A 13106-nucleotide genomic window follows, 5' to 3' on the forward strand; every position below is an offset into this window, starting at 1 on the left:
CAGAAAATTAGTACCTAAAATAACGTCTGTTGTCTATAAAGGAACAATCCAAAAATTTGAGTGAAAAGTATGACCTGCAATACTAAATGATAAATGCGTCTGTAATTTAACGTCTACTCCTTTACTCGATACTGCTCCTTTCACTTTCGTTTTGCCTAATGGTAATGTAGGATAGGTATTCTCTTTGTTACACTAGTTGAAAGTTTCTTCATTTATTACTGACATAGGTGATCTGGAATCGATTACCGCTGAAAATTTCGATGAACCAAGTTTAATTTCGATGATAGGGTGTGAAATAGTGTTTTGAACAACTAGTCTTTCCTGCAAAAGAGTGTCTCTGATGTCGTCAAAAGTAATAACATTTTCGTGTACAACATTCTGCGTGTCAAAAGTAGTGCTTGTGTTACTGGAAGATGCGACCTGTACAGTATCTAGTCAGATTCTATCTGACAGGTTATTTTTTTCAGGAGAATTCTGTGGCATTTCGACTATTTGAACTGTTCTGTTATTTCTTCCAGACGTATTACGTTCTGGATGGTATCTACTGTCGGGTTCATTCATGAGAATATGTTCATGTGGATAATTTTGCTGCTGGTAAGACCGACTGTTATTAGATGTACGCTGAAAATTTTGCTCATTATTTTTACGTCTGTCATGATAGTCATTCCTATACGGTGCATTGCGATAGGAATTGAAGTACTGTATTTTCTGCACGTAGTTGTTTCCTTGTTGACGTGCGTTACTATTTGTTGTAGTTGGGACCATACGTGCACGCGGCGAAACATTAAAGCCTGGTTGACCTTGTGCATTACATTGTAGGTTGCGTATGCTAACCGGTTGACTTTCATGCTGTTGCGGTGAAAAATGTCTATTGTTACCAAAATGTAGTTCCTGTTGCTGATAATTTTGACGATATTGATAATTAAAATTTTGCCTGTTATTGGAATTCTGGTGGTTGTCGTTCCTGAAGCGTCTATTAGCTTTGCTATTGTAATTGCGCTGCTGATCGTAATTGCTGTAAATTTGTTGACCTTGGTTGTTATATGAAAAATTTTTGTTTAGGAAGGAATAATCTGATTGCTGCACTTCTAAAAGCTGCAGCAGATCCTTGAATGCCGAAATATTTTCTTTTTGCTGACCTGTTAAATGTGACACTCTTAATTATCGTGGCAATTTAGAAATACATAATTGAATGAGAGCAGATTCACTGTATGGTTCACTTAGGTACTGGTTTTGTTGGACAATGTGTTCAAAAAAATCGCGTGCCACTGGGAATATTTGAGTTCTTATAATTTGGCAAACTAATTAGTTGATCTTTAATTCCGTGCTGTGTCGTCTTCGACCAATACGCTGATAGAAAAGCATTCTGAAACTCTTCTACCGAATAGCATTGTCTCGCGATCGGTCTCATACTAGTTGCCGGTTCGCCTTCCAAAAAACTGCAAATAAATTCAAGTTTATGCATTACAGGCCAAGTCGGTGGAAAAGCAAAGCTAAATTGTTGTATCCAATCCAGTGGGTGAATCTGTGTTCTGTCATTTTTAAACACTTTAAATTTCCTCACTGACGGAAAATGTTTGTAATCAAAATTATCATCTCTATATGATGGAACAGTTCAGAATTGTAAGAGAATCTATTTGCCTGTGTCTGTTCGGAATCTAAGTCACGTACTCTCTGTAGATTACCCAAATTATACGCGCTACATGAGTCTGACAAATGTTCGCAAAGTGGCGTCTGCTGTGATGTGTTATTAACTGATATATTTTTCATCTCTGTTACTTCTTGCTGTAAACTTGACAACTTTCTACGTAAAGTATTATTAGATGAATCGATCTCATTGATTGTCTGCTGTAAATTTTGGAATTCAGGTGTTTGGTTAAACGAAATCGGTGCAGTGTCGTCTGATTTGTTGTCATTATTACTTTCGATAACATCAATACGACTGGTCAATTCATCACATTTTTCAGTCAGTATTTTTACCTGATCATCGGTTTTAGTGTCTGAGGCATTAATCTGTTTTAGCATTTTACGTGTGGTTTCGTTCAGTTTTTTAACGTCAGCTTTGATGTCATCGGAATCCTGTGTTAGTTCTAATTGTTCGAGTCTGTCGGTCACTGTTTGAATATCTACTGTGTGTGTATCTGTTTTTGATTTAAGATCAGAAATTTCATCACGTAATTCGGTGTTCAACTGTTTGATGGTATTAATTTTGTCCGATACTGTAGCAATATTGTTGTCTACGTATGTTTTTGCCTTCGCAAACATTTTACGATTATCTTCTTGTCTCTGTGCAGTGATTGTTTCCATTACTTGACGTTTTACTTTATTTTGATGCTGTATAAATTTGCGGAAACGCGTATCACTGTTTTGTAGGTGAAGATTAAAACGTTCGTCAATTTGAGTGTTCTGTTGGTCGAATTTCGCGTCTATCTTTGCATCCATTGTGCGCGAAAGTTCTGCTGTCATTACTTTAAACTCGTCGCGTAATTGTGTTGCTTTTTCAGAGCATTGTTTACCGACTGCACTAATTTCGTCTCTAAGTGTTTCTGTTGTGGCTGTTTGCATATCCCTTAATTCCTGAGCAACAGATCTAATTTCTTCGCTACTTTTCCTAGCACAAGCCTCAATTTCCTCCCGTAACTGTTCTTTAGTATCATGACACTGCGCGGCAACGGATTTAATCTGTTCACTAAGCTGCCTGGAATTGTTGTCTAATTTTTCGTTTAACTGTTTGGAATTGTTATCTAGTTTTTCATTAATTTCATGAATAAGTTGTTTGTGATTGTCGTCTTGTCTTTCATTCTATTGTTTGGAATTTTCATTAAGTTGTTGTTTGAAATTTTCACTAAGTTGTTGTTTGAGATCTTCTTTAAGGTTGTCTTGTTTTTCACTAAATTGTTTGAGATTGTTCTCGTTAAGTTGTATCATTAATGCTATGAATCGATCCATGTCAATACTACTTACTCTATTCTCTGTGCTGTTCGTTGGCGTACCCGCATTTGTCACGTTTTGTGTGACCATTTGGTCATTCTGTGATTCACCAACAGGTTTCCCCATCAGATGCGCACTGTTAGTCACTATCTCGGAATTAAATAAATCCCACGCATTCCGATTAGACTGTTCATTTTCATTAGATAAATCTGTCCGTTCGTCACGTAAATCCTGCAAACTAGGTGCCTTAAGCTGGCAGCACGCATTGCAACAGAACGCCCCACATCATCAATTGTCGTCAAATTAACAGAGGACACAATTGAGTTCGTTGTTCATCACTAGGATAAAAATTAACATTAGTGGTCGGTACGTACTGATTGTCAGTAAACGGAGGATTGTCATCATTATATTGCGTGTCGTAAGTACTATCGGTGAAGTTATTTAAGTCGGTTATTTCATTCATTATACTTTGCGATGTACTATTAATAGTTATTCGTGACATTTTTACACTAATCACAATTATTCAATAATGAAACAAAGACAATACAAAATGCAACAAACAAATACAACAAAGAGTAACGAATTGCTGATGACCTGTAGAAGAAAGTCACAAAATTAGTAAAAGCGTTGCGCCAAATGCTAATTATATTAAGTAAATAAGAGCAGATATCTGGCTACTTTTCAGAAGATTCTCAAAGAAATACAATCCTGGCAGGGTCGCCAAGTGTAACCTCCCCACTATAATATAACGTCAATGTTAGGTGAAATGCTGTCTTCCCACAAAACTGCATAAATAAAAATGAGCCAAGCGTAACCTCCTTGTAAAATTAAAGAATAATAATGGCCCAAATGTAAACTCCCCACAGTAATAAAACTCATTGATAGTAAAAATGTTCAAAAAAGTTATGTCCCCACAAAATTAGCGTTAAGATGAACCTGATAAATTTTATAAGGGCAGCTATGCTGACCTTCGGCCCTGTGCAAGAATTAAACCTGAACACAAAAACCAAAATTCTTACCTCAGTAAATTGCATCTATATCTGCTCTTATTTTTACTGCATCTACATCTGCTCTTATTTTATGGCACAGCTCCGTGCAATGCTGGCCCATGTTTAATTTTGATTCTTGGAGGGAATGCATAGGAAATATTATTTAACTTGAAATGAATCTTTTTCTTTAAAAAGGTTACTTTGTAGAAAAATTATTATTGGGGCAATTCTTGAACAAATTAATTACAATTAACATATGTTATTAGCTGAGCGCAATGCTGCTTCACTACCTTCGATAACAATATGCCTCGTCCAGAACTGTGACCAGAGACCCATGTCGACGCCCGCTAAGTACAACCGTCCATTCGCTACTGCTACTGCCGACTCCTCACACACTACTTCCGACTGAGTCCAACTCACAACAGATCCTCGCGACTCCCTACACGCAACTGACTACTCGCTCTGCCGGCTCGCAACTGAACTCTCGCGCGGTCAAGCGCAGACTAGCAACGATAAATAACTCTCTGGTCAGAGATTCTGTCATGCCTCGCCATCGCTGCTAATGAATACACTGAATACATACGTGTTTCAAGATCTTTTTCTTTATATACGCTGCAGACCACGATTGGCGCTTCAGTCTGGAACCGCGCGACAGCTACGGTCGCGGGTTCGAATCGTGCAACGGGCATGGATGTGTGTTGTACTTAGGTTAGTTAGGTTTAAGTAGTTCTAAGTTCTAGGTGACTGATGATCTCAAATGTTAAGTCACATAGTGGTCAGAGCCATTTGAACCATTTGAAGCGGTGTCTGAATATCGGAAGCAACGTACTAACAGGCGAGACATGCGGTGACATTGCGTCTTTCCGCTTGGTAAATACCTGCCACAAGGAAACGTGACACTGATCTCGAAATGAAATTCCAGCGTCAAACTGTACGGGCCATCCTAATACATAAGCTATTCCGGGGGTTATAACTCCCACTGCTTTACACTGGAACTATGACAGACACAGATATCAGAATGACACTGTTAAGTAGACTCACGGAAAAGAAATCGCAATATCGTGAAGGAATTGCGCGACATAAACGAAAGCTGGTAGGCTTGTTTCTCCTTCTGAAAGGAGATATCTGTTCGGGACGATCAGTGCTGACCTCAGAAAGAAGATGGAGAACAAGAATAGAGCTCATCTCAAGGCCGCGGATTTACCAGAGTGGGTCGCTAAAATACTGTTGCTCTAAAGACTTAATACTGCTATGACTGAAAGGACTCCCTAAAATTCATAAGGATGGGGTGCCGTTGCAACCCTTTGTCAGCAACATTAAGGCGTACACATATTCTAGCAAAATACCTAACAGAGATACTAAGCCGTTGTGTGCGTAAACGCACTCATCATATCTTCAATTCTGCGAATTTTGTAGAACGTCTCGACAACTTCAGGGTGAAGGACTCAGATACCCTGGTGAGTTCAGACGTCGTTTCGTTATTCACAAGTATACCTCTACTACAGTAACTAGAGCTTATTGGTCTCAAATTTTACGAGAAGACCACCGACATTTTTAGGCAAGTCCTGGCATCCGCGTATTTTCTGTTTAATGGAGAATGCTGTCTACAAACGGCGGGGTTGTACTGGACAGCCCATCCTCACCTGTGGTCGCGAATTTGTATATGGAGAATTTTGAGGAGGAAGCCCTGGCGTCATCCGTTATGTGGATGACTCGTTCGTCTTCTAACCCGTGGAAGTGACAAACTACTGGAGTTTCTTACACATTTGAAATCCATACTCCCAACATCAGATTCACTATACAGATTGAAGAAGAAGATTACCATTCCTGCACTTCATGGTCAATAGAAGAGCTGATGACATCGTGGACCACAGTGTCTGTCGGAAGAAAACGCACACTGACCTGTATTTGCAATCAAACAGCTGCCGCTGCCCTCCGCAGAGGACTTGTGTATTGGAAACACCACTACACGGGGGATGCACTATTTCAGATTCAGAGAGCCTGTCCCAGGAGATGGAACACCTCAGAACTGTATTCCGAAAAAAGGGTCCCCGGAATGGCACATTGGCGAGCTCTCAGCTCCAACATAACGGTACGAACTGTGGAGACGGAAAAAGTGACGGAGGAAGAGACAGCCACTGCCTTTTTGTTGTACCGTGGTGCACTACCGGTAAAAATCGGTCACATACTGAAGCCGCATTGAGTAAAAAATGTCTTTTGTCCACCTAATAAAACACGAGTGTTACTGGGAAGCATCAGAGATGATCTCGATTTGCGGAAGGCAGATACAATGTGAAAGTGGGATGACATATATTGGACAGCGTTCGGCGTCGAAGATCGTTCCCGAAAATACTAGAGGCACCGTCAATTCACAAATCCCAACAAGTCAGCAGTCGCGGAGCACTGATTTCCGAGAATCACGCGAGTGCTAACGTATCAGGATCCTGGCACGGACTTCCAAGTGCTGGGACAGCGTCGTTAGAGAGGCCGTAGAAATTCGCACCAGGGACGATCTCCTCAACTGTAATCTTAGCAAGGCTTCAGAGCCAGCACTGAGTTTCATTAAGAAGACTTCCAGCAAAATAAATAAAAAAAAGCGATCTGGTGACCAGGGCGGCAGAGAACTTACATCAACGCTATCACAGACATCGTCACTAGCGTCTCCGCGACCGCGGATGCGTAGCTGCGAGCGCAGACCGCGGAAGAAGCGGCTTGCTGGTAGAGGGAATATTAGGGGCAGGGGATCTTAGTCGGAAAGCGCCCTCACGATCTCAGTTCGTCTGCGCACCGGCCGATGACGACATGTCTGACCGAGAAATATTGTGCCCGTTGAGCATTATGAACTGACAGTACACCCGTGAACCGTTCGATCATGTCTCCTCAAATTTCGCGGCATTCGCGTAAGAGTGGCGCTAGTGGAGCCATTATGAGAATGAAAATAGGCGGTAACGGTCGTAAGCGTTAGTTACACTACTGGCCTTAAAACTGCTACACCACGAAGATGACGTGCCACAGACGCGAATTTAACCGACAGGAAGAAGATGCAGTGATAAGGAAATGATTAGCTCTTCAGGGCATTCACACAAGGTTGGCGTCGGTGACGACACCTAAAACGTGATGACAAGAGGAAAGTTTCCAACTGACTTTTCATATACAAACAGCAGTTGACCTGGTGAAACGTTGATGTGATGCCTCGTGTAAGGAGCAGAAATGCGTACCATCAAAGTTTCCGACTTTGATCATGGTCGGATTGTAGCCTATCGCGATTGCGGTTTATCGTATATCGACATTGCTGCTCGAGTTGGTCGAGATACAATCACTGTTAGGAGAATAAGCAATCTGTGGGTTCAGGAGGGTAATACGGAACGCCGTGCTGGATTCCAACGGCCTCGTATCACTAGCAGTCGAAATGACAAGCATCTTATCCGCATGGCTGTAACGGATAGTGCAGCCACGTCTCGATCCCTGAGTCAACAGAAGGCGACGTTTGCCAGACTGCAACCATTTGCACGAATAGTTCGACGACGTTTGCAGCAGCATGGACTATCAGCTCAGAGACCATGGCTGCGGTTACCCTTGACGCTGCATCACAGACAGGAGCGCCTGCGATGGTGTACTCTACGACCAACCTCGGTGCACGAATGGCAAAACGTCATTTTTTCGGATGAATCCAACTTCTGGTTACAGCATCATGGTGGTCGCATCCGTGTTTGGCGACATCGCGGTGAACGCACATTGGAAGCGTGTTTTCGTCATCGCCATACTGGTGTATCACCCGGCATGATGGTATGGGGTGCCATTGGTTACACGTCTCGGTCACCTCTTGTTCGCATTGACGGCACTTTAAACAGTGGACGTCACATTTCAGGTGTATTACGACCAATGGCTTTACCCTTCTATCGATCCCTACGAAACCCTACATTTCACCAGGATAATCCACGACCGCATGTTGCAGGTACTGTTCTGGCCTTCTGGATACAGAAGATGTTCGACTGCTGCCCTGGCCAGCACGTTCTCCAGATCTCGCACCAATTGAAAACGTCTGGTCAATGGTGGCCGGGAAACTGGCTCGTCATAATACGCCAGTGACTACTCTTGATGAACTGTGATATCGTGTTGAAGCTGCATGGGCAGCTGTACCTCTACATGCGATCCAAGCTCTGTTTGACTCAATGCCCAGGCGTATCAAGGCCGTTATTACGGCCAGAGGTGGTTGTTCTGGGTACTGATTTCTCAGGATCTATGCAACCAAACTGCGTGAAAATGTAAACTCATGTCAGTTCTAGTATAATACATTTGTCCAATGAATACCCGATTATCATCTGCATTTCTTCTTGGTGTAGCAATTTTAATGGCCAGTAGTGTACTTTTGAGACTGGAGATGGAGAGATTGTGTTAGTCAGGAATGCCTTTAAGGAGATGAATACGTCATTATCAACACCTCACTGAGTTTGTAAATGGTTCAAATGGGTCTGAGCACTATGGGACTTAACATCTGTGGTCATCAGTCCCCCAGAACTATTTAAACCTAACTAACCTATAGACATCACACACATCCATGCCCGATGCAGGATTCGAACTTGCGACCGTAGCAGTCGCGCGGTTCCGGACTGAGCGCCTAGAACCTCTAGACCACCGCGGCCGGCCACTGAGTTTGTTCTTCTGTGGTATTGCAGAAAGACTTGGCAGGAATATAGCCACTGTAAATGATTGCTGGCAGCCATGGTCACGGGAATGTACGGTGGCAATTAGACCGGGCCTCAGGCGGGCATGTGGTACTACTTAGAGGCGTAAGGCTCTGTCTCATTGTACTGCATCTGCAGCAACAATCTGATCCGCAGTTGGCATGACAGTGACACAACGAACTGTTACAAATCGGTTACTTCAAGGACAGCTCGTGCCATACGCCCTGTGGTGTGTATTCTACTGATCCCAAACCACCCATTCGTGACTTCAGATAATTGGAAACAGGATCGTCATCCGTTGTGTTTTCTGACGAAAGCAGGTTCTGTCTCGTTGCCAGTGATGGCCGTGTGTTGATTAGAATGAGACTAGGTGAGCGCCTGCAACCAGCTACCTACACCTTGAGTTACGGTGTGTGGTACTATTGACAGCAGGAGCGTTCCCGTGAGTATCCCACGCAACCTGACAGCAAAATTGTACCTCAGTCTGGTGATTCGACGTGTTACGCTGCCATTCATAAACAACATTCGAGTGCTTTTGTTTTCTAACAGAATAACGTCCACCCAAATACCGGCCTTGTAAACCAACATGCTCTACAGAGTGCTGATATGTCGCGTTGGCCTGCTCGAACACCTTGTCTGTCTCCAATAAAGCACATATTGCACATCATTGGACGACAAATCCAGCGACGTCCTCAAACACCATGAATCGTCCCTTTACTGGCCGACCAAGTGCAACAGGCATAGAACTATGCCCCTGAAACTGACCTTGAACACCTGTACAACAGAATGCTTACACGTTGGCACGCATGTGTTCAACATTCTTGGTTAAATCGATTTTTAATGTACGAGCATTTCACATCTGCATTGCTATATCTCGCACTTGCATTAACCTGTGATCTCACAATGTTACTCACCTAAATATGTTAGCGAGACAAATATATTCCCGAAATTGCATTACTCTACATTAATTACTTTTTCGTGTTGGAATTTTTTTATCCATCAGTGTAGATCATGGCTGCCGCTACACACACCAACAAAAGTTTCGTATCTTCCCGATGCGTCGTGCAGGTGTGTTGCTACTTTGCCTGTTCCTGCACCGACCGGAAGGTCATCCCTGTCGTTATGACAGTTACTATGACCACTACCTAAGGGTAAATGTAGCACTCGAATAAATTTCAGCAGTTCAGCTGAATGTGAAGCACCAATAGAGACGCTTTAGAGGTGTCTGTGGAGTAGTAAGCATCCTTCATGCCAAGAAGAACAGTTGCAACCACTGACCGTGTAGGTGTCATAACGATACGAGCCGAAGACTTTTCACCAGGACAGGTACTCAGCGTGTGAACCGGAGACATAGTGATGTGTTATGGACATGGAATCGGTTCTTAATGTCAGGTAGTGTCGAGGAATCGCATTGCACAAGCCGTCCACGTTCGATAGTGTGATCGATATTTATGACTTTTGAGTCAAAGGAATCGTTTGCTTAGTGCTCCAAAACATAATTCGGTGGTCGAAGAGTACAGGATGCCAGCATACCATCAGACTGTTAGGAGACAATTGCATGAAGCGTATCTCCATTCCAGGTATTGGCGAACAATACGTCGTACATCCCAACACCACAGCTCCAGTTTAACGCGGGTAAGAAATCATTCAGGATGGAGGTCGCAGGGCTTGAGATGGGTCTTGTTTACGGACTAAATCCGAATGTGCTTGTACTCTGATAATGGCAGACCACGTGTTTGGAGGCAACCCTTTCGACTTGAACAAGGTGTTTATGGACGTCGAATATTACCATGTACCCTGTTCGACTTACGGAGAATCCCATTGACGAGTAGGACAATTTGGACTAGTGCTGAACAGACAATCTCATCGCTGGTATGGCAGAAATAATTCAGTCCGAATCCGAGCAAGGGGACGTTCCACCGCCTACTGACATTTCTCAGGAATGCTGTGAAAACCCCTCATGGGAAACACAGTTTTTTCGTTATGCAATTTTGTATTATTTGGTTAGGTGGATCTTTGCAAATGAATATATGCTCGTGTCTCAGAGTCTGTATTTCTTTTCTGTGCCATGAATTTCGAAATAAATGGGCGATGTCAGACATGTTGATGCGTGTATAAGGTATCATTTTTCCATATAGGTATATTCCGTTTTTCAGTTTTGCCCATGTTGAACAAGAACATGTATGCTGCGTTGGTAATAAACTAAACCAGCTAAGGCAAACCACTTTAACGAAACAATCTGAATCTGTCAAACGTTGACCTGGTAGTCTATCTTTCATAGTCCCAAGCAGCAGGAAGTTTGAAGGTTCTAAATCGGGCAGACCGGTAGAAGCGGTGAGAGAGGTCAGCCGTATGTGACAATGAGTTCCGTGTTTGAAACTGTTATGTGGCCTAGAGGTTTTGCAAGCAGAAGTTTGTCTTCTTCTCTGACCTGATTTAAAATCGGGCTTGACTGTGCAAGTCATTTTGCCTGCTGACGACAGATCGCTAAACGTTGTCTTTGTTGGAAAGTTCGAATGTCACCACTCCATGCAGACTATTGGATCGTAATTTCTCATGGTTGTAGGAAAATAATCACTGTCAGCCTCATGTTGGGCAACAGGTCTCGACAGATTTCCATCTGATGAGCATTTTAGTCTTGTGTAAGTATCTGCAGGAACCATCTCACACACTCTTTGTGCAGTAGCTTTGCTTGTGTTACCTTATGTATAAGGCATTACGGCCGAGAGCCATTTGGACACATAATGCCTTAGAATAAACCTGCCAATCGTCAAAGGAGGTATGACCGATACGCTATTCATTATGGAGGGTGGCAGCTAGACAGATTCAGCTGAGACTGGTTTCAATGCACATCCATTTCACCGCTAATGAAACCTCTCACGATATAACTCTCACCGTATACAGTATTAGCAAGCATCGAAGAATTTCAGTTGGCACAGCTGTGAGGAGTTTAATGACACATCTCTGTTTCATACCGACGTCGATGTCAGGCGCTATTTTGAGACGCTCCCTTATTGTTGTTGTTTGTCGCAGGACAGGACCACACCGACATAATATGACTGAGACACTGAAAGTCAACAGAAAAAATTTGGGTACTTTGTTTCGGAAATACCATCATTTCAGCGCTGTTTTACTTAAAGTCTTGAGGGCAAAATGTGTTCAACCTCCCTGTGCTTCCACTTCCACCAGTATACAGTAACGGGTTTCAAATATTGAGACTGCTCCGTGTCGTCTTTGACGGAGTTCGAGAGGAGGTCGGAGTCTACATATATAATAATCATGAAATTAAATTAGAAACTGTTCAGCTGAACATGAAGCAAATTCAGTATCCTCCACTCGTCGGCGGAGAAACTAATGAGGAGTCGAGAACGTTCTGCAGAAGTTCGACGTCGGTAGTTATTCCATCCGCTCAGAGCAACAAGTGCCCTCCTTCCTCAAAGACAACCACTGTTGAGTACAGTCTCTCATTCGAGGGCGGCCTCATTTAATGTTAGTAGTCAAAGAGGTCGCGTGCTTGATAGAAGGAATATCTTCATAAGTATATCAATTACGAGTCACTTTTTATCGTGTGTAAGGAGTTTAGTTGCACTTAAACGGTTACAAGCTGCTAGTTTTATCCTCCACGAAGTTTGTGCAAGTATAGTAATCAGGAATCTGTATTAACAATCATTTTGAAATGAGAGGGGCTTAGTCAGTGACAAATAATACATTATCAGTATAGTATATATTAATACATTACAAAACCTTAATGTGGATCCTCCATTGCGCATATCTGAGAACTTTTTGTCGTACATAAATTCATGATTGTAGATATGTTTGACGCATGGGGCAGCGTCACAGAGGTGCTGGAAAATGTGAAGGATTGGAAGCTTCAAGATCGATGGAAATTTTTCTGAGGAAACCTTCTTAGATAATTTCAAGAGGAGCAAGCTTTGGACAAGTATCAATGGTCAGAGGCTTGAAGATAGACGCAAATAATTTCGTAAAAGCTATTTAGACAATTTCAGAATCAGGCATTAAGTTATGAATCTATGAATTTACTAAGACCGCCTGCGTATCACTTCTGTAGCGTTCACGAAGACAGTATTAGGCTAGTTACCGCGAGAACACCAGACATTTAAGCACTCGTTATTTCCACTCTCCGTACACGAATAGAGTTGGAAGATGCCATAATAACTGATACATCGTGAAATATCCTTCACCAGGCACTCCACAACGGTTCATAGAACGTACCTGTAGGTGGAGAAGTAACCCGAGCCTGATAAAACTTCGTGACAGTGTCCCAAACTGCCGCTTCTTGATTTTCTTCCATTTTAAAGTATTAATTATGCGAGGGGAATGTCCTCAGACAATTAGTCCATATCAATACACTGAGGAAACAAAACATTATGACCACCTGATTAATAGCTTGTTTGTCCGTCTTTGGAACGAAATACGTTACCCATTCTGCGTATCGGAATCCAGAAGTTTGTTGGTAGATTCGCGGTGGTACGTGGCTTTA

This window comes from Schistocerca serialis, chromosome 5 (genome assembly GCF_023864345.2).
Source record: "Schistocerca serialis cubense isolate TAMUIC-IGC-003099 chromosome 5, iqSchSeri2.2, whole genome shotgun sequence".
NCBI classification, from domain to species: domain Eukaryota; kingdom Metazoa; phylum Arthropoda; class Insecta; order Orthoptera; family Acrididae; genus Schistocerca; species Schistocerca serialis.